The sequence below is a fragment of the Rousettus aegyptiacus genome, unplaced genomic scaffold (assembly GCF_014176215.1).
Source record: "Rousettus aegyptiacus isolate mRouAeg1 unplaced genomic scaffold, mRouAeg1.p scaffold_m13_p_15, whole genome shotgun sequence".
Classification (NCBI taxonomy): Eukaryota; Metazoa; Chordata; class Mammalia; order Chiroptera; family Pteropodidae; genus Rousettus; species Rousettus aegyptiacus.
Genome location: NW_023416290.1, coordinates 36,245,457 through 36,268,958, shown reverse-complemented (window position 1 = coordinate 36,268,958; position 23,502 = coordinate 36,245,457). Strand labels below are relative to the sequence as shown.

General features: G+C 33.6%; 1 protein-coding gene across 46 annotated transcripts in view; it reads right to left on the bottom strand.

Annotated features, from left to right (window-relative positions):
* RIMS2 (regulating synaptic membrane exocytosis 2) overlaps nt 1-23,502 on the bottom strand; it is a 526,738-nt gene that overhangs the window by 495,337 nt on the left and 7,899 nt on the right. For 2 of the 46 annotated variants that reach the window (XM_036232943.1, XM_036232947.1), the window contains exon 2: nt 3,751-3,933. The exons of the other annotated variants lie outside the window; for them this stretch is intronic. The gene's annotated coding sequence lies outside the window, so the exon portion shown is untranslated. The remainder of the gene's footprint in view (nt 1-3,750; nt 3,934-23,502) is intronic. 46 annotated transcript variants of the gene reach the window in all.

Below are 23,502 nucleotides of genomic sequence, written 5' to 3'. Positions count from 1 at the left end.
ATTCAAAATCTTAATATTTCAATATTCATTCTCACGAAAAATCTAAAGTAAAATTCATTTGCTTTATAATTCAACAAGTGAGTAAAATCTAAATATTTTTCTAATAATAGAATTATAGGCATTTAAAGTGGGAAAAGTCAACATAGAGATAACCTAGTCCAGACTCTTTAATTTTACAAATGACAATATAAAACTTAAAAGCCATGGAACTAAGTGATGGAAGAGGTAGGACTATTGCTACTTCATTTTTACTTTATTCTTGTAAGACAGTACAGATGACCTGACTCCCAGTACAATGCTCACTTCTATTCATTTACCATCGAATAATTCTCAGGAGAGATTTTGTGAACTTCACTATTTTCTACATTAAAGTATAAAAACTAACTGTCCAGTATGTGAGTAAATTAAGGTGGCTAACCAGAAATGGCCCTAAATTTCTCTTTGTAACATTATAATAATCTTGTTAATAGCTTGCCACTAGTGGTATCATTGCCAACCTAAATCACTAATATTCATTTATCCATCAAAATAATGAGTTCAAACTATGTAATAAATAAACAAACCAAATATCTTAAATAGCTCAGTCTAGCAAATACATGGACACATACAGATTATTTAATTAAAGTCTCATTAGTAGAATGTAGAAAAATGCAAAGTTACTTTGGACTAAATATATTATTTATATTATTTATATAAGATTTAAGTAAATTAGATCCTTCACCAGCAAAAAAAAAAAAAAACTTTATAAGATCCCATTTGAGCAACTGTACAAAAAACATAACAGTAGAGAAAGTATGATACGATGCCTATTATATCAACATTTAAAAGATACTGTGAGTCTATTTCTAGTCATGTCATAATTTTCATCCAAATTTTCAAATATGTTCAACTCTGACTTGCATTGTACTCTAAGTGGTACTTTCTGATGAACAGGAGTTCTTTTCAATGTAATTCAATTTACCAATAATTTGCTCTATGATTAGTGCTCTTTTTCTATTTAAGAATTCTTTCCCCATCCCAAAGTCATGAAGATATTTTCCTGAATTATTTTCTAAGATTTTATTATTTTGCTTCTATATTTAGATGTGGGATTGACATATGGGTATAGCATATGGTAGGAGAAAAATATAATTTTTCCACCAGAATATCACAATTGGCCCTGTACCGTTTATTGAAAAGACAATCTCTCCCTACTGCTCTGCCGTACTCTTCTGTCATAAATCCAAGTGTCCAGATATTTACGAGCTTGTTTTTGGATTCTTTATTCTATTACTGATGTTTGTCTACCTTTGCACCATTAACTCAAAGTCTTAATTATGATAGAATTATAATAATTCTTAACATCTGCTAAAACAATTGCTTTCACTTTGTTCTTCTAAAAGAGTGCCTTTGACTATTCCTTAGTCTTTGTATTTCCATATAAATTTTAAAATTAGCCTATCAGTTTACTTAAAAATTAAAATAAACTGCTGGAATTTTCATTGGGATTGCACTGAATCTATAGATCAATTTGGGGATAATATCTGATAACACTGAGCGTTCCAATCTATCAACATTATTGAACTCTATTTAATTTGTCTAAATAACATTTCAATAGTTTTCGGTATGAAGGTCTTATGTATCTTTCCTTAGATTTACTTCTACTTACTTGATGTAAATCATTATATAAACATTATGTTTATATAGAAATATACTTTATTCCTGTATATTAACTGTGTCCAGAAACATTGCTAAAATCCTTATTAATTCTAAAAGTGTGTGTACGTTTTCTTTTTTTCAATTCTCTCCATACCAACATCTGCAAAGAATGAAAATTGTATCTTTCCTTTCCCAATGTCCACACAATGTTTCTTTTCCTTACTCTATTGTACTGGCCTAGGACTCAATAGAAGTGGGCATCCTTTTCTTTGTCATAAGTATGATACCCACTTAGAGTCTTTGTAATATTTTTATAAGATTAATGATGTCCCTATGAATTCCTAATTTGCCATGACTTTTTTTATCAAAAATGGATAATAAATTTTATCAAATATATTTTCTACATCTAGTGACATTATCAGTTTTTCTCTCCTTTATTCTCTTAATGTTGTGAATTACACGGATTTTCAAATGCTAAACCACCACTATAGTCCTGGAATATACACAATATAATCATGCTCTATTATCTTTTTATTTCATTTTTTATTCTTTACAATTTTTGTATCTACATTCCTGGGCAAAATTTAGCCTGTAAATTTCCTTTATAATAAGGTCAGGCTTTGGAGTCAAAGTTTGGCTGACCCCCCAAAAAAACGAATTTTTATTTTTTCTCATTTTTTTCTATTCTCTAAGTTTAAGGTAAGAATTATTTTCTTTTTATGTGTCTAGTAAGCCATCTGGTCTTAAAGCTTTCTTTGTGAGAAAGCTTTTAAACTACTGATTCAGTTTCATTAAGAGTTGCAAGATAGTTCAAGCTTTCTATTTCTTCTTGTAGCAATTTTAATAAGTTATATTTTTCTAGGCATTTGTCCACACCAATTAATTTTTAACTGTATAGTCATAATATTGATCATAATATACTTTAATCACTTCTAATGTCTATGGGTTCTATAGCGATGTCCTCTTTTTCATTCCTGACATTGATTAGTTGAGCTTTTCCTTTTTTTTTCCATCAGTGATATCAGGTGTTTGCCACTTTATATTAATCTTTTCTTGTTTTCTTTTCTTTTCATTGATTTCTCCCTTGCCTTTATTATTAACATCCTTCTAATTTCTTTGGGCTTAATTTGCTGGGATTTTATTTTTACTTTCTTGAGATAAATGCTTAGATCATTAATTTTCAGCCATTCTTCTTTTATAATATATGTCCTTAAAGCTATCAATTACCTTCAAAGGACCTTAGCTGCATCATACAAATTTTGACAAGGTGTGTTTTCATTATCATTCAGGTAAAAATATTTCTAAATTTTCCTTCTACTTTATTCTTTAATCTTTGGATGATTTGGAAGCAGATTTCTTGGTGGCTAAATAGATGGGAATTCTCTATCTTTTTGTCACCAATTTTCAGCACTATGCTCAGAGAACATATGTATATTTCTAATGTCTGATTTTTGTTGACAATTGAATAATTATTCAGGATATGGTCAATTTGGGGGTTCCACGTGCATGAAAAGAATATATATTCTCCCATTGTTTTGTGCAGTGCTCTATATAGGTCATACGTGTAGCATATTAACCATCTGTTCACATTCTATATTATTACTAATTTTTGTCTACTTGTTCTATGGAGTATCTGAAAATTCCATTATATGGATCTCTTGTGAGTCTATTACTATGGTCTTTGTTTCTCTTAGTTTCAGTCATATGATCCTGTCTCCTGTATGGCTGTTTATTTTTGTGTGCATGTAATATATATTATGTAAAAACCATAAAAATTATTTGAGGCCTAGGATGTTACCTTCCTCCAGAAGGAGTTGACTATTTTTAAAACGGGTGGGTAGAATGATTAATAATCCTGGATATCCATAATCTAATAATCAATGATGAGGATGATTCTAGACTGGGTTTTATTTTATAAGTAGACCATTCTGTTTTTGATTCACCCTTATTTCTAAAGCATAGCCCTTTAAGGTCCAAACCCAAAGCCAGAGGATTTAGCAAGAAATCTCTCTTCTTAGTGGACCCTGAATTCAAACTGCTGTTCCCTTACCTCCACCCCATGAGTGTACCAAGAGCTCTTTTCAGCTTCTCAGCCTCACATACCCAGCTCACCTCTTTGGGTATTCTTCTCCAGGATCTTGTCCCCATAGTCTTCACTGATGTGTTAGCTCTTTGATACCTTCAAACAGATGATTTTTATATATGATCCAGCTTTTCTAGTTGTTCTCAGTGGGAGAGTTAGTCCAAATTGCCTAATCCACCATCACCAGAAGTGCACCTCTCAATTCCTCTCATCTGTAAAATGAGGATAATAATGACAACTTCCTCGAATATGTTATTAAAAGAGATCAGAGTGCCTATTACATATTAAATGCGCAAGAACTTTTGGCTATGATTTCGAGCTACCTATTGCTAATTCAAAACAAGGCTCAGTTAATAGATATCGTGTGATTTTGCCTGCGTAACATCTATTCTTCTCCAACATCTCAAAATTCCTTTGACAAACCAGTCTTGATGTGGCTGTCAATCATGATGCCATGTCCTCCTCTGACAGAGTTGGCAACTAATCAAAGGTAGGCTAGATCTGCCTCTCTATTGGTAATGTGAATCTTAAGAAGAAAATGGTGAAGCTGATCCATATAAACAGCCAAGTAGAACCATAAACAGGCCATTCATCAGTTTTGGTAAACTAACTATCCAGAGCTATCCCAATTTCTATCTATTCCAGGGACTATTCATTCTACTTTTCTGAGAGCTATGAAATATCTTTATAAAACTTTATTTTCTTCTTAAGTTAATCAGGGATCAGGGTCTTTTTTTTTTTTTTTTTTTTTTTTGTTACTTGAAACTAAAATACCTAATAGATAGTCCCAACAGAGATCTCATTTTCAAAGGTTTTCTATCAGTCCCTATAATTCAATCTTTCTGTCAACTAGCAAAAAAAAAAAAAAAAAAAATGAAGGGTCTTAACATTACTCAGAAGGTTGCAAAAATGCTTCTATTATGATTAAAGAATTAGTATGTTATAACCTCTCTATGCTGGTGGTTTGTTGGCTCTCAGTTTCATTTCTGCCCTACCATGCTCTCACTTAAGGGGCTAGAAGCCTATAGACTACATTTCTCACACTCCCTTGAGAGCTGGTTTCCAATTACATTATGCCCCTGGAAAACACTGGTAAAAAGTTCAGATGGCAGGAGAAGATAAACTATTTTATTTTCTTCTTTCCGTTTCTAGTTCCTGCAGAGTCAGCAGCAATATTCTAGGAACCTTGACCGAAGTTTGGTCATGAGTTCTGGCTCCAGCAACAACAGCAGCACCAGATAACTACCATGTAAATGCTGGCTACTCCAACAGCAGCGCAGTTCTTGTAGGAATAGCAGTGGATGACTGCAGGCTCCAGCATCCTCTGGAGTGAGTCCAGTACCATCAACAAAACTATAGGCTTTCTATGTGCAGGCTCCTGGGCTTTCTGCATAGCAGTAGCAGCTCCAAGGGTAGCAGCGATACTTCAACAATCTTAGCAACATAGTACTTATGGGCGCTGTTTAACACCATTTTCATTTTTTCTCTCCTAGCCCTAGGAGTGGTAGTGGTTTCCTGCAGTTGCTGATCTTTTGATAAATGCATCATCTGCTTTTTGTTTCTCTAGCCATACCAATACCTTTGGTAACTCCCTATATTAAATTCTCTTTATTTGAAATATTTAGAGTGGCTCTCTGTTTTTCCATTTACCCAACTTTCATTGACATGTGGGGGCCTCTTCTTTTTCTATTTCTCCATTTTTGTGTTTCTTTCTTATCCTCATTCAACCCTCCATTTCTCTATCTTCTCTTCATTTCTGTTTTTCTTTCTTCTTGACCTAGTGCTTAAGTATACTAAGAGTATCTGTAACATTTTTTTATTATAATGACACTCGGGGCAAAAAAAATTGGAATATTTTCAATTTAATTAATCAGTAATTCAAGAACAAAAACAATAATTTCCTCAGAAACTATAACTCTTTATTAAAATCCAATTTTTATTATAATTACAATTGTGAATACCTAGAAAATAATTTTTGCAAACACTACCAGAATTCATTATTTCAGTGGCAACATCATCTTAGCCCAAAAGTCTCAAGGCAAGTAACAATTTTAATTAAAATATAAATCATAATTCATAGCCTTAGGTTATATTTTAAGTATCATTTCAAAAGTATCATCATTATTCCATAATAAACAAGAAAAGCCTAGTACATGTTTTAGAAGACAACAATAAGATAACATGGAGATATTTTAACTTTTTAGATGAGTAAAAATTTTTTTAAAAAAACATGTAAAAGTTGTGTCTGGAAGACACAACTTCAGCTCTTTACTTGGGATCACAAATCAAACTTCACATTTGTTCAAAACTGAACTCTAGTTTGACCTGGAAACCTGCTGTCCCTCTTGACCTGCTCTAAAACACTCTCCATCACCACTTCCCCACCCCCACATTATACTACTTAGTCCTGTACCCTTGAATTGCCATTATATTTAGACGAAAGCAAACTTTCTGCCAGGTCATATAAGTCCCTGCCTAATCTGGCTTCTGCCTACTGATCCAGCCTCAATCTATCTACTTTCTTTATTCAACACGGAGATAAGGAAAATAATCAATGGTCACAGAAACGACTCAACCCTAACTCATCATATACATATGCACACATATGCACACACATGTACACACACATGCACGAGTCCCTTTCAGTCTTTGGGCAAGACCCTCCTATGCAAGTTTCCCCACATACTTTCTTGTCACCTGTCTTCCCTCTTCTTCCAGAATCAAATTCAACAATATCTTTCCTAGGCAAATAATACGTAGCAAATGAGTTGATGCTCAATCCAAAATTGAAGGTGGAGCCTGTACAGTTGGCAGAAATACAGTAACATAGACTTGACACTGAAGATTCCGGACATCCACTATTTCTCCTCTGGTGAAGAGTAAACCATCTCTCATGTGTTTCCTGTCTCTCTCTCTCTCTCTCTCTCTCTCTCTCTCTCTCTCTCTCTCTCTCTCTCTCACAGACACACACACACACACACACACACACACACGCACGCACGCACACACACACACACACACACACACCACATCTTCATTTCTGGCTACATCAAAATGATTAATTCATGTTTACCTTGAGGATCAGCTTTTAGACTATTTCTAATACTGTTTAAAAATTCCCTGGCATTGTACCCACTTCATATCTCCTATCAATACCTGGAAACTCTTTAAATAAGGTGTCTTTAATTCCTTCATTAATTCATTACTAAGCACCTTCTATGTGTCAAGTACTATAATAACCTCAAAAAGGAACAAAGTGATACAAAGTCACACACAATTCCTGTCTTCAGTCTCCATATAAACATAACTAATCAATAACTGGTTTAATTTGTAAATAGATGTCTGCTTAAGGTTATAACTTTATTATTACCCATTTGAAATTTTAAAGCTATTTTATTATCATTTGCCATTTGGGAAAACATAAGTGACTGATTACTCTTTTTCTAATGTGCTAGAGATTGAGGAGAGAATGTTAAAGAATAGGACAGCAGCAGATATCCAAGAAGTCATTTGCAAATGGGGAAAATGTATTAAATGGGAAAACTAGGAAGAATCACAAGATAAGTTCCATCAAGTTTACTATTTTACTGTGGCCTTATGCAACAGAATGAAGAAAAAAAATATTTTACCAAATAATATTGGAGATTTTTTCCATAGGAAAAAAAATTGTACATTAAGGAAAATACCTTAACAAACTACTTGAGAGGGGAAGGGGAACTCCAAGGGAGTAGATTGAAAGAAAAAAACAAAACACAGCTAATTTGATATGTATAAAAAGTAATAGAAATTGAAGAGTGGAGAAAAAACGAAGGAGAAAAGAAAGGGAAAGCAAAAAGAAGGTGGTACTAATAATATGCCCATAAGTTTGAGCCCATCTAGGAAGAAATGCTCAGAGACTTTTTAAGAATGGAAAAGTCTAATTCAATTTTCAATTATCTACTGCATAGAAACCTCATTATCATTATCCCTAAATCTCCAGAGAAATGTTATGAACACTGCTGCCTAATATCAGTAAGATTTTAGAATCTAGAAAATAAAGCTGTGTCCCAAATTTGATTTGACACCAGGACAGAGATAAAGGCAAAACATACAGCAAAAATAAATAGTGGAATGTTTAATATTTTTGTGCTGTAATTACAATGAAATGTTCTCCAAGTATTAGAAACTAAAATTGAGGCGAACCCATTTGATTGAATATTATAGCATTTGACAGGTGGTAAGTAAGATGACTAAGAAATATATTCACAAGAAAAGCATTTATAATATCCTTTTAAGTAAAAAACATTTAGAATAAAGTACTAAGCAGAACATAAAATTGTACATATAGCATCACTGCATGTATGTAAAACACGATGCATATAAAGAAAAACTGCAAGGGAATATGTAAAAACAAAGTTGTGTTGGTGGTGACAGTTTACAGAATTTTGTCTTTTTTTAAAAATCCATATTATTGTTATTATTTTTCATAATAAAAATTGAGTAAATGAATAGTCTTTGAATTTTTTATTTCTACATAATGGGATTAATGCTCTGGGTGAAAGTATCTGGAAGATGGTGATTTCAGTATCTAAGATAGAAAGACAACATAAATTTAGGAGTATTACTATTTGGATCAATTTGAAAAGTTATGAACAGACTTGAAATATACACTTGTCAAAGTCCATGGCAGGGCTTAGATTTGGATAAGCATTTTGCGGAACTTTAAAAACAAAACAATTTTCAAAAAACTATTACTTTTTAGTTATGAGAAGACTTTTAAAATATAATTATTTGTCAGGTTACTAAGGGCAAGAGCAGAGAAAAACTGAGATTATAATTAACTATTTCCAGCATGCTGTTTTAAAAAAAAAAAAAAAGAAGAAGAAGAAGACAAAAAACCCACCTTCCTGCCTCAAGAGGACAATTTGTTATTATCGACAATCTCAAAAAATCTTATATAGTGAAGAAAATGTTCAAGGACAAATACCCAGATGAATTTCACCTGCGTTCTTCTCACTTCCTCTCACCCTAGTCTCATCATCTAACCTCGAGACTGAGCTTTACATAAACACATGAATCTAACTTCAGATATGGATGGCAAGCCCAAGACTGGTAGCAGAAAAAGTAACTTAAAATACATGGTGCTTATTTTCTCCTAGTAACATTTATTGTATATTTTCTGTGTGCCAGATGCACTACATTTGCATCTCACCACAACCCTATGAAACAGCATTATTGTCCTCAATTTATAGATAAAGCAACAGAGTCCAAGAGATTAAGTGATTTGTTCAAGGTGACACCACTAGTAACTGGTAAACTAGTTGACTGCTGCCACAGCCTTTCCTTTATACTGCTTACACACACTGCGCTGCCTTGCATCCTTAAAATCACCTACAGAAACACAAGATTAGGAGGAAAACAATCAGAAAAAGCAACATTTGCAGTCGTAAAGATCCAACTACTTATAAAGCTATCTTAACTAATTAGACTATAGAAATTCCCCTAAATTCTAACAAGACAAAAACAGGATTCAGAAGAGGGAAACTTTTACTAGAACTACTATCTTATATTGTTACAGGAGCCAGCCTGACTCTAATAAGTCAAAATTTTTTGACTCTAGTAACTTTAAACAGAGGTAAAAGGCAAGTACCAAAACTATAAAAACAAGTACTAAGATTTGAGTGCTGAGTCTAGGCCAAGAATCAAGAGTTCAAAACTGAGGATTAAGCATTGCTTATAACAGTCCAGAAAAGGGTCCGAGAAAGAGAACCAGAATAGAACTGACTCTAAACTGGAAGGCTCTACGAGAGATTATTCATGAATCACAGAAATGAATGAGAACTGTGAGGAAAAGGCCAGGATAAAGCTGAGAAATGTGAACTGGAAAGGGTGGGAAAGAGGAGAGTGTTTGAAAACACTGAAAATATTGAAACATATGGTAAATTGTAAGACAGTCTGAGCTACGGCATGGTTATATAAATTCCTGCTGCAAATCTGGTGGCAGATTGGAGGCATGTGTTCCGAAACAATTCCATAAGATTTCCTACTGAAGTTGAAGAAAATGAGTAATGAGAGTTTTATGTCCTTAAATTGCACATGAGTCTCTTGAAAAGGTGATTTTTAGCGTAAGCTTTTAAATGAAAGCATACTGATATAGTCCAATCTCAAATATTTCAGGATAGTTTTTATGAAATATTATTTTCTGAATTATTTATTCCATACATATCCCCTTATGAGAAGGTCCCCTTCCCTATTTCAATGCTCCAGAAACAGTGAAAATCCTATTATAGCTAAAAGAAAAGATTTATGAAAGGATGAGGAAGATGAAGCTGGAAAGATAAGCTGGGGAGAGACTGCGAAGAATCTTGTAAGCAAAAGTAAGTAGGTTGAATTTTATCCAAAACAACAGGAAGCCTAACAAGGTCTTTAAACTAGGGAATAAATAATTTAAATTTTATTTTTAAGAAGGTTTTCTGCGGTAATACAGAGGACAAATCCAGTATTGAGAGACAAGATCCCAGAATAAGAGACAGTGGCAGTACCAGTGGAAATACTCTGGTAACAATTCTCACACTAGTTAAACTTTGACACTAAATCAATAGAATTTATTTACTTATTAACATATTACATATTAATTTACATTAAATATAAATATCTTTTTTCAAAGAAACTATGTAGATATCTGCTTATTGTGTAATGAGAGTTGTAGAATAAATTATTCATATAGTCATTCTAATAATTTCTAGATCACTTGTTGAGATTTAGACAAGTGTTGATTTAATCTCTTTAAAGGGACCATGATTTAGTATATAAAACCATGCCAAGCTTTTCCCATCATCTTCCTCATAAAATGACAGTCATTAGTCCCTGGTACCCAACAGTACTTCGTCGCAACTATAAGGCAGCTGGACACACTGACTGCTTATCACTGTCACATAAACATATACATGGATGTCAGTGTTTCCCACAGAGCATGAAACCCCTGTGCCTCAGGACACCTCCCAAAAAATGGTGCCACAAAAATACCTGCACTGCAGCCTGCTCCACTGCCTCCAATAGGACACACTCTGTAGGCAAACACTGACATTCCAGCTACTACGCGCCTCTCAAGGACCACCTTAATCCACACCAGCAAGTTTACTAGGACCCATAATCCACCATACAGATTGCAATGGATGACATCATTAGGTAACTTATTTGCTCAATATAATTTACCCATCTGCATGAAAGTGATTTAATTTTTTTATAACTAGAATCTCTGTACTGGTACAAATCAGTTAAATACCAGTCCCGTATACAATGCCCTTTACAATTGACCACCACAAATTAGCTTCCACCACTCCATCCCTTCCTCCCATCTTCCATGCATCTAGCAATATAGGAATACTGGCCATTCCCCAAGAGTGCCCTTCTCCACATACTGAATTATAACTTTTCCTGCTAAACCAATATGAATGTTATCTTTGGTTAGAAAGCTTTCTCTCTAAGCTCTCTGCGTTCATATATGTGCCCCTTTCTCTTTTTCAACTCAACAATTAGTATGTAACTATTATAAAGCATTTATCATGTTTTAATTATTTCTTTACATAGCTCTTGCCCACTAGATTGTGAGCACCTCAAGGGTAGAGATTATGCCCTTATTCCTCTCCATTTCCTAAATGAGTACAGTGGCTAGTATACAGCAGACACTCAAAACAGTCATTTAAAAGAATAAAGAAATACTTAAACCCAAAACAATCACGTTTGATTTTCTATACTGTACACTATACTGGAAAATTTTATAAGCAAACTCAAACACATTTTAGAAGATACCTATTTTTTTCTAAATTGTTTTAGAGAGTACACGGCATACCTGCCTTTGTAAGAGCAACACCATGTATGTAGCATCTCTCCTGACCTCACTGGATCATCTCAGGTAGCCTAATTATTACTTTTGCCACAATGGACTTATTATCAATGAAGTTTTTTGTTTTCTATACATATGTTAAATATTTATTTTTAATTTAATTTGCTATTACTTACTTTCACATTTTTCTAACAAAGTTAAGTGTGATTGCTATCTCTATCCTCATCAGTATCATTATCTCATATTAGATGTCTTAGAACATAAATTATTTTGCCAATTTTATTGTTTGTCCTTCTTCCTTTCTTTCATTTTTTTCTCTTATTAGTTTTTGATGCTAACAATTAGCAAGAGACTCATTCATGAATTATTTGAATATAAAAAATAAAAATATAATTTATCATAATTAAGTAAATTTAGTAGAGAACCGCAGACTTTTTTAAAAAATATTTTTAATCAAGTATGAATGCAATTGTTTCAAGACTTTAATTATTGAAGTAAAAGTTTATATCACTAGTCAAGCAATATAATAAGGATCTCAAATTTGGACTCCTGTACCCTGATAATTCTTCTCTTCCTTAAACTAAATTTTTTATTTGCATGAAAAAGTTGTCACAAAGCAATGGAGCTGAATAAACAATGCCACCACCTAACCACAAAGCAAAAGATTTTACTTTTTAAAGTGTCTGCAAGTGAAAAACAATAAACAAAGCACAATTGCAGAACTGCTTATCTACCAGTCTGCATGGAAACTGTCAACACTATATTTTAAAGCAATAAACCAAAAGAAAACAAAGAGATAATGAGTGGCACTTTGAACAATATTATTAGTAAATGTATGAACAGCATATGAGAGTATATAGAGACAACTCTAATCAAGAACATTACTCAGTAAAGTTTTTAGTGCAGATTATTGAATGTACAGTTAGTAATCTAGTTAATAACTGACATTACAGCCCCTGAAGAGAAATGACTAAGAAAACCATTGGTTGTGCAAAGAAGTAACAAAAAAAATAAAATAAAATATTTAAATCAATAAATTAAGGTTTTGAAACAAAATAGAAATACTGAATAAATTTTTAATGATAAAGTATAAAGGCTCATTCTGAAAAACCTGAAATTTAAGTAATACTATTTCATCCCTAAGGTGCTCTTGATGTAAAAATCTTGCCTGTAGATAAAATTTCACATTAAATAATGCTTTCAAAATGAAGAACCTAATCAATCCCAAGCTGCTGCAATACCAATTACTTTTGAAATAAGTTCAGAATACTACTCTCTGCTGTTCTATATCTCAATGTGTTGTGATTCTTGCTTTACAGATCTATTGAAGGTTAGTAATTGGCTTCAAAAATGGCTTATTAACCTGAGTTTCAAATACTCGAATGAACTTAATCAAAAATTTCCACAAATCATATGAAAGTATATTAATAAGTATAATAAAGTTTATAGACTCAAAGCAACAAACTTCATTAAAATGAGGTTAAAATGATTCGCCAATGATAGACACTGTTATAATTTGAGACCTAATTAAGGCTAGTAGAATATTACTTATGCTTTAAAAAGAATATCAACATTATTTTTAAATAATTTATATTTTTAAAAGTACAATTGCATTTGAAATCCATTCATATTATTAGAAAAAAATTCAATATTACATCTGTCAATGAAAGAAAGATAAAAGTAGTTTAAAAATGTTACGGCCATTAAAGTAAAATTTAAAGAGCATGATTTTTCAAAATTCTGGCCAATAGCGTAAAAGTTTCCATCTACTTTTTTAAAAAAAAAAAAAAAAAAAGAAGTTCTTTCCTTCAATTTGCTACCAACTGCTTGTATAGAGTTCTTAACAGCAGTGACTGATGAGAATTTAAAGAGATCATTGCTAAACAGTCTTGATCAGAAATTGAGCATATGTGTTTCAAACATAAATATTACTTTTAAAATGTTTTAAAAAGAAGCATTTGTTTTAAAAATAAACTTGATTAAAAAGGTATGCTTATAGAAGCCAGGTAAGTTTCTCATTTTAAATGTTGGAAAGATATTTATTATTTAAATGTTTTTACAATACAACATTAACTACCTTCCATAATATCTTGCATTTGTTTTGCTTATAATAGAAAATGTGATTTATTTTTTCACAAAGTCCCATATAGATGCCCCCAAATCTTTTCCGGTTTACCCCAACATGACATACATGTCTATTACCACTTCCATGTGTGGCATGACATGAAAAGGGTTAGGAAGCACTAAGTAAAAGAATGTAAGTATTTAGCTAAAATATATAGTGGCAGAGGACAAAACAAGACTGCAAATAGTAAATGAATAGGAGACAGATCATGACAGGTCTTGTTTGTTATGCTAAGAATCGTGTACTTTTACCAGCCTTTGTCAACCAAAGATCTGGAAGAGAATTAATAAGATCTAAAGCCCTATAGCACCCATTGTATATAATAAATTAATTTATCTTTTACATTTAATAAATTATCTCTTACACATCTAGAATGGTACTAGTGAGTACCCATCCCTGGGAAAAATGAGAAAAGAATTACTCATAATTTTGTGTGTTGCATGGGCCAAGGAGGGACTCCAATTAAAGGCTGTGTGCAGCTAGTAACAGGAAGACATTGATATTTTAAGCAAAAGAGTTACACGATCAGATTTTTCATGTGTAAAGCTCTTTCTAGCAACTGTACTACTTAAATCATTTTAAATAAAAGTTCAAATGATCAGAGATCAATAAAGACCCCAATATTGATCTATTTAAGTAAGCCTACAGCAGCAGAATCTAATTTTCAAGTCTTTCCTTTAAATAATATTTTTAATGGCTAGTGATAATATGTGATAACAGACATGTAATGACCGTTGTGATTACGATAACTTAAAATCTTACAGCAATTTCTATCTCACGGGCACTTTGATTTACATAGTGTCCCTTTATCCCTATGTCAGGCATGATCATGTAACTTGCTTTGGGCAATGAAATGTCAGCAGAAGTTGTATACATGTTTCTGAGAGGAAACTTTAAGAGACAGCTTGCGATTCACCAGTCTCCTTTTTCATCGGCTCTCAATGATACAGATAGCTTCTCCATCAGCCGGTGTTCCAGAATGAGAATGACAGGGAGTAGAGATCCCAGTAATCCAGAAAAAGCATAGCATGAAAAAGTAATAAACTTATGTTGTTTTATGCTACTGACATTTAGGAATAGCACAGCCTATTGTAAAATTATAAATTTATTGCCTCTCGGCTCCAAATCCACCCTTCTTTGTCCTGCTTTTTGTGATATTCTAACCATTTTTCATTTACCAGTTGGCACAATGTTAAGCTTTGTCGGTAGAGGGAGCCAGAGAGACATTAAAGGAAGAAGGGGCTCCTCTTTCAGGTTCTGGGTGCTTTGTTGTTTTCCTGAGATGCTTGGCTGCCAGGAGCTTACAGGACACCCAGTTGCGTCACCCCAGCACGTTTTACCAGCACCGCAGCGGGTAAAACAGTTTCGGCAGTTTCAGCAGCACTCCAGGACGCAGTATCCCCACAAGTCTCGCTGACACCCCATTAGATGGCTTCCCAGTGAGTTTACTGAGCTCTCAAGCCAGCTTCTCAGCCAGCCCAATTGACACCCCCACAGATGGCTTCTTGCTTGCTTGCTCTACCCTGTGACAACTCAATGAGCCATAGTCACACCTTCCAAAGACTGAATCTCAGCCCTAGCCATGGAGGGTAGGGCCTCTTCCAAATTTGTTCCTTTCTTGTGTACTCCGCCTCAGCCCTAAAAGAGGTGGCTGCCCCCTGCAATAGGTTAATAATCCTTTATTAAAATCTCCTTGTTCAAAACACTATTGTAGTTTCTGTCTCCTGGCTTTACTCATACATCTAGTCTATCCTAACACATAAAACTACATACTGCAATAGGAATTTATATTAGTAGTTTTGAACGACAACCTTAGATTATTTTCTTTTTCTACTTTATTTCACACCACTTTTAGTGTTTTATATACCTAAGTTTAAATAAATGTATTTTAAACACTTACATAATACTGACATTATATAGTAAGTCATAAAACATACTATCTTTTTGTTAAGTCATACTTCTTGACTAATATTAGTAAGAAAGAAAAACAGTATATGAAGGCACACTTATAATAGAATAAGAAGTTGCTCTTTGACCAAATATATCAAGAGAAACCATATTCTTGTCAAAAGATTAAATCCAAATCTCCAGTTACTAATACTGCAATATAAAGTTTATGCTGGGTCTTTAAAAATGACCATTAGATCATGAAAATACTGCATTTGGAAAGATTTCAATAACTTTCCATTATGTTAGTCATATGGCAAATGTTTTCCTCCCTCTATAAAAATAAATACAATTATTAACTAAAATGACTAGTTAGGAAGAACAAGTCTGTGTTCGTTACGTACACAGCCCAGAACAATTCACACGACTCGTCCACAGCCCCCAACCTAACCCCCAGTTAGAACAACATTTCAATTTAGGAGTAAACTGTTAAACAAATAAAAAGTAGCAGTAACCAACTGGCAGTAATTTGAAGGCAATAAAGTATTATAAACCCACGGAAAAGTGCAAAGTAAAATGTAGTTCAGAGATAGCACTCTGGAATTTGTGTCTCTGAATACTAAGTGCATTTTAAAAAGATAAGAGTAGCACAATGTCTACTTCATTAAAAAGACATAAATCCAAACTTACATTTAGCACAACTCACATGTAAGGAGAATAATGCCCCCCCACCAAAGATGTTCACATTCTAATGCAATAATGTGTAAATATGTATCCTTACATGGCAAAAGGGATCTTACAGATGTGATTAAGGTGTAAAGATTATTCTGGCATGTTTGGGTAGCCCAATCTAATCATATGAGTCCTTAAAAGAGAAAAATCCTCCCCAGCTGTAAGTAGAGAGAGATCAGTGACAGAAGTAGTGTCAGAAAGATGACATCATGAGGATTCAAGACCCCACTGCTGGTTCTGAAATGTAAGAGGCCAAGTGCAAGCCTCAGAGAGAGGCCTCTAGGAGCTTAGAACAGCATTCAGCTGATAGCCAAAAAAGAAATAGGGATCTCAGTCCTGTAACCTCAAAGAACTGAATTCTTTCATCAACCCAAAAGATCAAGGAGACATCCTTCCCTCTAGCTTCCTGTAAGAAATCCAGCCTATTCTGAGACTCATGCGGGAATTTTAACCTACAGAACTGTAAGATAATAAATTGGTATTGTTTTAAGCCACTAAGTTTGTAGTAGAAAACTGATGGAAGAAATACTATTTGTAATCTAGAAGATCTAAGTCTTTAATAAAGAAGGTAACAATGTATTTAAAAATTGGGGGGAGGAGACTCATAAAAGTATTTATTGACAATTAAACTGGATTGATATTCTCAACAGTAATGCTTTCCTCTTCTAGCTAATTTATTTAACATTTATATGGTATTTATTATATGCTAGGAATTCTAAGTTCTTTACAAACGTAAACTCAATTAATCCTCATAACAGCTTCTAAAGTAGGTCCTATTACCCCCATTTTACAGATAAACAAACTGATGTACACAAAAACAGCTACCAAAACAGAGCTGGGATTCAAAGCTTGTCTGACTCCAGAATCCATCCAGGCACTTAAAGCACTAGGCTCCTAACTGTTTTCCATAAGACTAAACAGCAATACAATGAAAAGAAAATGGATTTTGGAGTTAGGAAGATCTAAGTACAGGTCTGTGGTCTGGTACTTAGAAGCTTTGTGACCTGTGCGTCTCAGCAGCATATAGTAGATACTGAAAAATGTTAATTCCTTCCTTCAATTCCTGCTACAAGTCTAGAGCTATATTCAAATACAAAGAAAATCTTATGTTGAATAAACAAAATAAAAACTGAATACTAGTCTCATAAGTCTGAATTTCTACCTCTTTTTTCCAGTTTCACATATTCCTTCTCAAATTTCAGCTAAGACAACCATCTGTCTTTAAGGATACTGTAAGCTTTCAATATTATATCAAGAAAAATAGACTGGAATTAACTGTAAAAACATTACTAGAAAGTAAAGAGAAAAAATGTTAAAGAAATTAAACATGAGATATAGGCATAGATTACCTCGGATGAAACAGTTTATTACATACACCTTCTGGTTCATTTCTTTGGCTCAACTTTATAACCATGTTACTTTGTTCTTACTAATATACTTGAAGAGTGATCACTTCCTATATGTTTATGCTAATATTCTTTATATTCTTTTATCACCTAGAAATCAACCTCATATTCTAGACACTGAACCTAGTCTTAACAAAGACGCTTTACCCTCAAATGCGAGTACCTTCTGCATTAGTTGACCATTAAATATCTGTCAAGTTCCCTTTATTTTAAAACTGTGGTTTTTTTAAGCATACCTACATGATGATCCAATTTCACACATTCTCTGAATATCAATTTAGCTTCTGATCCCGAAATACTACCATCATTATTGCCCAAGGAATTTTTTGTTGGTGGTTGTTTCTAAAATGTTAACCACCACTATTTCAAATAGAAAAGTATTCTACACGATAGGGAAAAAAAAAATCTGTCTACCACCAGAAAAGGTGGCTTAATCTCTCACATCCTTGAACAAGTGTTTATTAAATGAAGTTTTAAAATGAAAAAAAAATTTATTAAATATATTTTGTTCTCACTGATTTCATTTGTTGCTCGCTGCTTGCTAGCTTAAAATACCATACACCATAACCAAGAGCTCTCATGTCCAAAAGAAGTAACAATGAAACTTTTTGCAAATGTGACCACTCAATCTCAAAGACTAATCATTCATTCGAAAAACATTTATGTCCACTTACAATGGACCACCCACTGGGAACACAGTCCTTCCCTACAATCTCTTAGAAAAGACAAAAAAGTAAGTCAACAACTACAATGTAATAAAATGTAGTTATTAAGAGTGCAAATTCTAGAGTATGACTGCTTGGGTTTAAATCCTGGCTCCCTACTGAAAACAGCATGTAACTTGAGTCTTCCTTATTTCACCTGTAAAACTTAGTAACAACTATCTCATAAGATATATATAATCAGATAATACATCTATAATGTAGCATACTAATAGCACAGTAACCATTCGATAAATGTTGGCTATTAAGTATGAATGCAGTAAGAGTTATAAAAGAGGTATGCAGTAAGAGTTATAACAGCACAAAGGAGAGTCATCTGACCCAGTTTTCAATAGGTTGGAAACCTGAGATGAACCTCAGTTAAGAACTAGTGGGATTTAGCCTGAAAAAAAAAAAAAAGTAGGTAGGGCTTTCTAGGCAAACAGAACAGTATATGCTAAAATACAGATGGAAGGTTTTTTTAAAAGTATGGAATTATCTTCAAATAGTTTGATATAAACAAAACATGCAGTGCCTGGAAAAGATTATCAGGATACAAAAATTGATAAAACATTACAAAGGGACTTCTATAACATACCTAGTTTGGAGTGTACAGCAAATGCAATGGGAAAGCATGGAAGAATATTAAGGATTTTAAAATAAGATTGTGTGTTATTAGATTGTGATACTATTATGAAGGTTGGATTAGGTGAGCCAGAAGGTGAAGAAAATACTATTTAGAAATAATCAAGAAAAATATAATAAAGGCATGAAACAATGTAGTGACAATGAAAATGGATAGAAGGAGAAAGACTTCAAAGATATTGGGAAGATAATAACAGGATCTGGTAATTGATTATATTTGAGGGCTGAGGGAAAGAAATCAGAATGACACCCACCACCAGGTTTTATTAAACAAATGTTTATTGTCTGACAAGTATGTGCCTGGTACTACCCTGGACATAAAAAGATGATTAAAACTTGGTCCATGACTTCAAAGAAATCAGTTGTAGTAAGGAGCACATAGAGATTAGTAACTACTGTTGAATATCAGAAACTTTATAAAATAGTGATATATTAAATGCACTGGAAATTAAGAGAAGAGACACCTGACTAACAGAAATGTACCAAAGAGATGTATCTCTTAAGAGCAGTGGAGCTAGGCACAAAACAGCTCATCAGGTAAAGAGTAAGGGCATGCGCATAATGAAAGAATTAAAGAACATGACATAGAGATTCATTAAAAGACTACTAGTGTAATACTGAAGTGAGTCATGAATACCTAAAGTCATGGTATATGCACATTCATAATTCCAGAAAATTTTTACTGAACCACATCAAGTCTGGATCCTGGAAAGAAACAGATGGCGTATTCAAACCAAGTAACCAAGGAGAGTTTAATAAAGTGGCTGTTTTACAAAAGTGTGGGCAAGCTTTAAAGAAACCAATGAAGGAAGGTGCAGTACCCAGAGCTACCAACAGTGAAAAGCAATTTCCAGAACCAGAAGAGAATGGCTATACTAAGAGAGCCACCAGTTGGAACTGTTGTCTTTGGTAGAAAGACACAGCCAACTACAAAGGCCTAGTCTAGAGGAAGCCTGGGAAGAAAAAATCTAATCTCATTCACCACCTTCTCTCCAATCTGCCACTGTCTCACACCAATAAAACTCAGCCAGAAGTCAGAGAACAAAAGAGGCCACTGATGCAATCCACCAAGGTCAGCCTCTCATAATACATAGCAAAGGAGGGGGGGAGGGAAGTAGAGCAGATGAGGGGTGATTGAAAAAATACGTAACATGCAGTGATAAAGTTCAACAACATTCAACCATGTCTCCCTCCGGTCTTATAAAATTCACCTCCAATTTCTGTAAACGTTCCTTTTAGTTTGGAGATGAAATTTAACCATTAGCCTTCAACCTGCAGAATTTTTAAGACAAGGATTTAATATGTTCTAAAGTGAATTCTTAGTATGGTCAATTCTGTCTGTGTACTGTTCTCTGATACCAGAGCAAGTATTTCTGTTAAGATACAGTATATGTACCTCCTTGCACGTTCAACAATAAATCCCCAGGTGGAGCACAGCCCAGTTACCACCAAGCAGATGAAACACCATTCCTGATAAATTCTGTATTCAAGAATCCTATGGCTCAGTTAAGAATTAGGTTAGCTCAGACCAGATAATCACTGAAGGGAGATCAATCAGACTGTGATAATAAAATTCAGTGCCATAGCAGTACTAAAGTCACCCGGTGCAGATGTAAACTTTAAAGCTTTCCAAAGTTAAGTAAATAACATCAAATAATTATAAGTGGATTTTTATTAGTTAAGGTAATGTTAGCCACAGTAATAGATACACCCCCAAAATCACTGTGACTTAACACAGAAGTGCATCTTTTATTCATGTGAAGTCTAATGGGGAGAGAGTAGTTACCACCAGAACTCAATCACATAAACCTACATAGATATTAGGGAACCTGGAAAAGGCAGCTGCTGAATAGCAACAACTTTATGAAGGGGGTATATAAATCTTTGGTGAACACAAAATTCATTTTTGACAGAAAAAAAGTGTGCTAATAAAAGCATTAATTAATTCTTTAAGCTTTTGGTCAAAAGGTATTACGTGTAATATGATATGTAATGAAACAAATATTTCATATACGTTCCTGAGAAGCAAACCATGACAAAAATTATATTAGACACCTCATATGGCTATATTGTTTAGTGTATCCCTTTTCTCCCAGTTTTAGCATCTAGGAAGGCTAGTTGCAGGATGCACGAAGCTGCTAGGTGTTTTTTTTCCCATTCCAGATGAACATAAGCTTGGTTGGAAGAAATGCTAAACGGCACACAGACAATTTCATCTTCCTTCTGTGCTTAAAGGAGCATTTGCCCAGCCCCTGGTTAGCAGAACCTACCAAATTTTGTGTATGTTACATAAAAATATTAAATTTTCTAATATATAAACTGTATAAAAGGCATTAATTCTAAAGCCTTTAAAAAGCATTTAGCTAGCATTGTGTTATTTAGAGAATACAAATTAGAACTTTTTGACATGTACATAATATAAATACATGTTCATAATATATAAACTATAAAAAGTTGTTCATTTTTAGCCTAATTTATACTATCTAGTTGCCTACATATTTTTGATAACAGTTCTCAAAAGAAATCTAAAAAGAAAACAATATTATATCACTCGGGTTTAAACGTATTCTTAAACTTTTGCCTTTCTATAACCCTACCTCTAATTCTATTTCTAGACCTTCTCATCACAACAAAATTTATCTCTCTTTCATAGTACAAACACTTTCTGAAATCCTGAAGTAACTCAGTAAGGTAATATAAAGAGGAACAGAATCTTCAACCGCACCATGTCATTTCCATGGCTAATTTCCTCTCTACATTTTCCTAAAATACACTCACTTTTCCAAAATTTCTTTATAGGTGATGAAAGTATACAAAAAATATATATTTTCCCTAATTTAATATATAAAACAAAGACTGCGTAATCGTTGAAAACACCCAAAGAATGAAACAAAACCAGATAATGAGAAATTCACTGACGCTAAATTGTCAATGGAAGGAAGAAACATTCAATAAGAGTAAGAGAGACTTGGAGATTTGAAAAGATTATATGGTATTAATATATCCAGTATGAAAAAGTTTTATAAGCTATTAAGTAGAATTCCTTCAAATTTTGAATAGATTCAAATAATTCTGATCTCATTCTCCCCTTTTTCATTTTTTCCTTTTTTTTAATTAAATTTATTGGGGTGATATGGGTACATAAATTTCAGGTGTACAACTTTATAATCCGACATCTGTATACTCTATTGTGTGCTCATCACCCAAAGTCTCCTTCTATCACCATATATTTGACACCTTTTATCCTCTTCATCCTCATCATCTCCCCTCCCCCTCTGGTGACCATCGTTCTGCTGTCTGTATTTATGAATTTGTTTGTTCACTTACTGCTTTTTGTTGTATATCCCGCATTAGTGAAATCATATGGTTCTCATCCTTTTCCATCTGACTTATTTCTCTTAGCATGATATTCTCAAGATCCATCCATGTTGTCGCAAGTGCCAATATTTCATCTTTTTTATGGCTTCATTGTGTATAAGTCATTCTCCCCTTTTCTTTGCCTTCTCTTCTTTCTCCCCAATATTTGCCCTTTTTTCTACTGCTCTATTATTTCCCATGCTACCCCCACTATATTCCAAGTTGTAGTCACTCTAGTACTCATGTTCATGTTATAAGCTAAAGAGCTTATAACTAAATAACCAAATAATAAAAAATAACTAAAACAATTTTTTTAAAAAGCTGCTTCCCAACTGCTGTCCAAAGAGAACACTGGCCCTAAGACTAGAGTTCAGAGAGCTGACCATCAGTGAGATGAGCAGACAAAGACAGTTGAGCAAGTTGGGCATCATAAAAGCTTACTTCGCCCTTTACACAGTTACAAAATCTTACGATTTGGCTCCTAAATTTTACAAATTCTGTCCAGCCTCTCCACTTCCACGTGACTGCCTTATTTCACATCTTCATCGTTCATCACCTGGATTACTATAAGAGTCTCCTAACTACTGCCCTTGTCTCTGGCATTACATATTCTCATCAGTCCTTTATACCGTAAGAGTTCCTTTTTTTCAACAAAAGTCTGCTTATATTGCACCACTGCTTAAATACCTCTATGACTTCCTACTGCCTTCAGAATTAAATCTATATCAAAAGAACAGCATATAAAGTCTTTTAAGCTCTGACCCTTGCCATCTCTCTAGTTTCCTCCACTGATTCACCTCCAATTAACCATATGCTCCAGACCTTTTGAACCACTTCAAATGAGTTTGTTGAGCATGCACTGACTCTTTTACAAATAAAAGGTAAATTTTGAGGGGAGAGAAACAGGAGTTTTAGTATTTTTGCTTAGAATATCTTCCACTGCCCAGCAACTCATTATTTGAAACTCAGACGAGATGTCATTTCCCCAAGATCGAATCCTCTTGTATGAATATATCCATGATACACTGTACACAGTGGTATCCTAGCTCTTGCAATGCAATATATTAATTGTGGTTTATCATGTTTCTTCTAGTGAGTTGCTT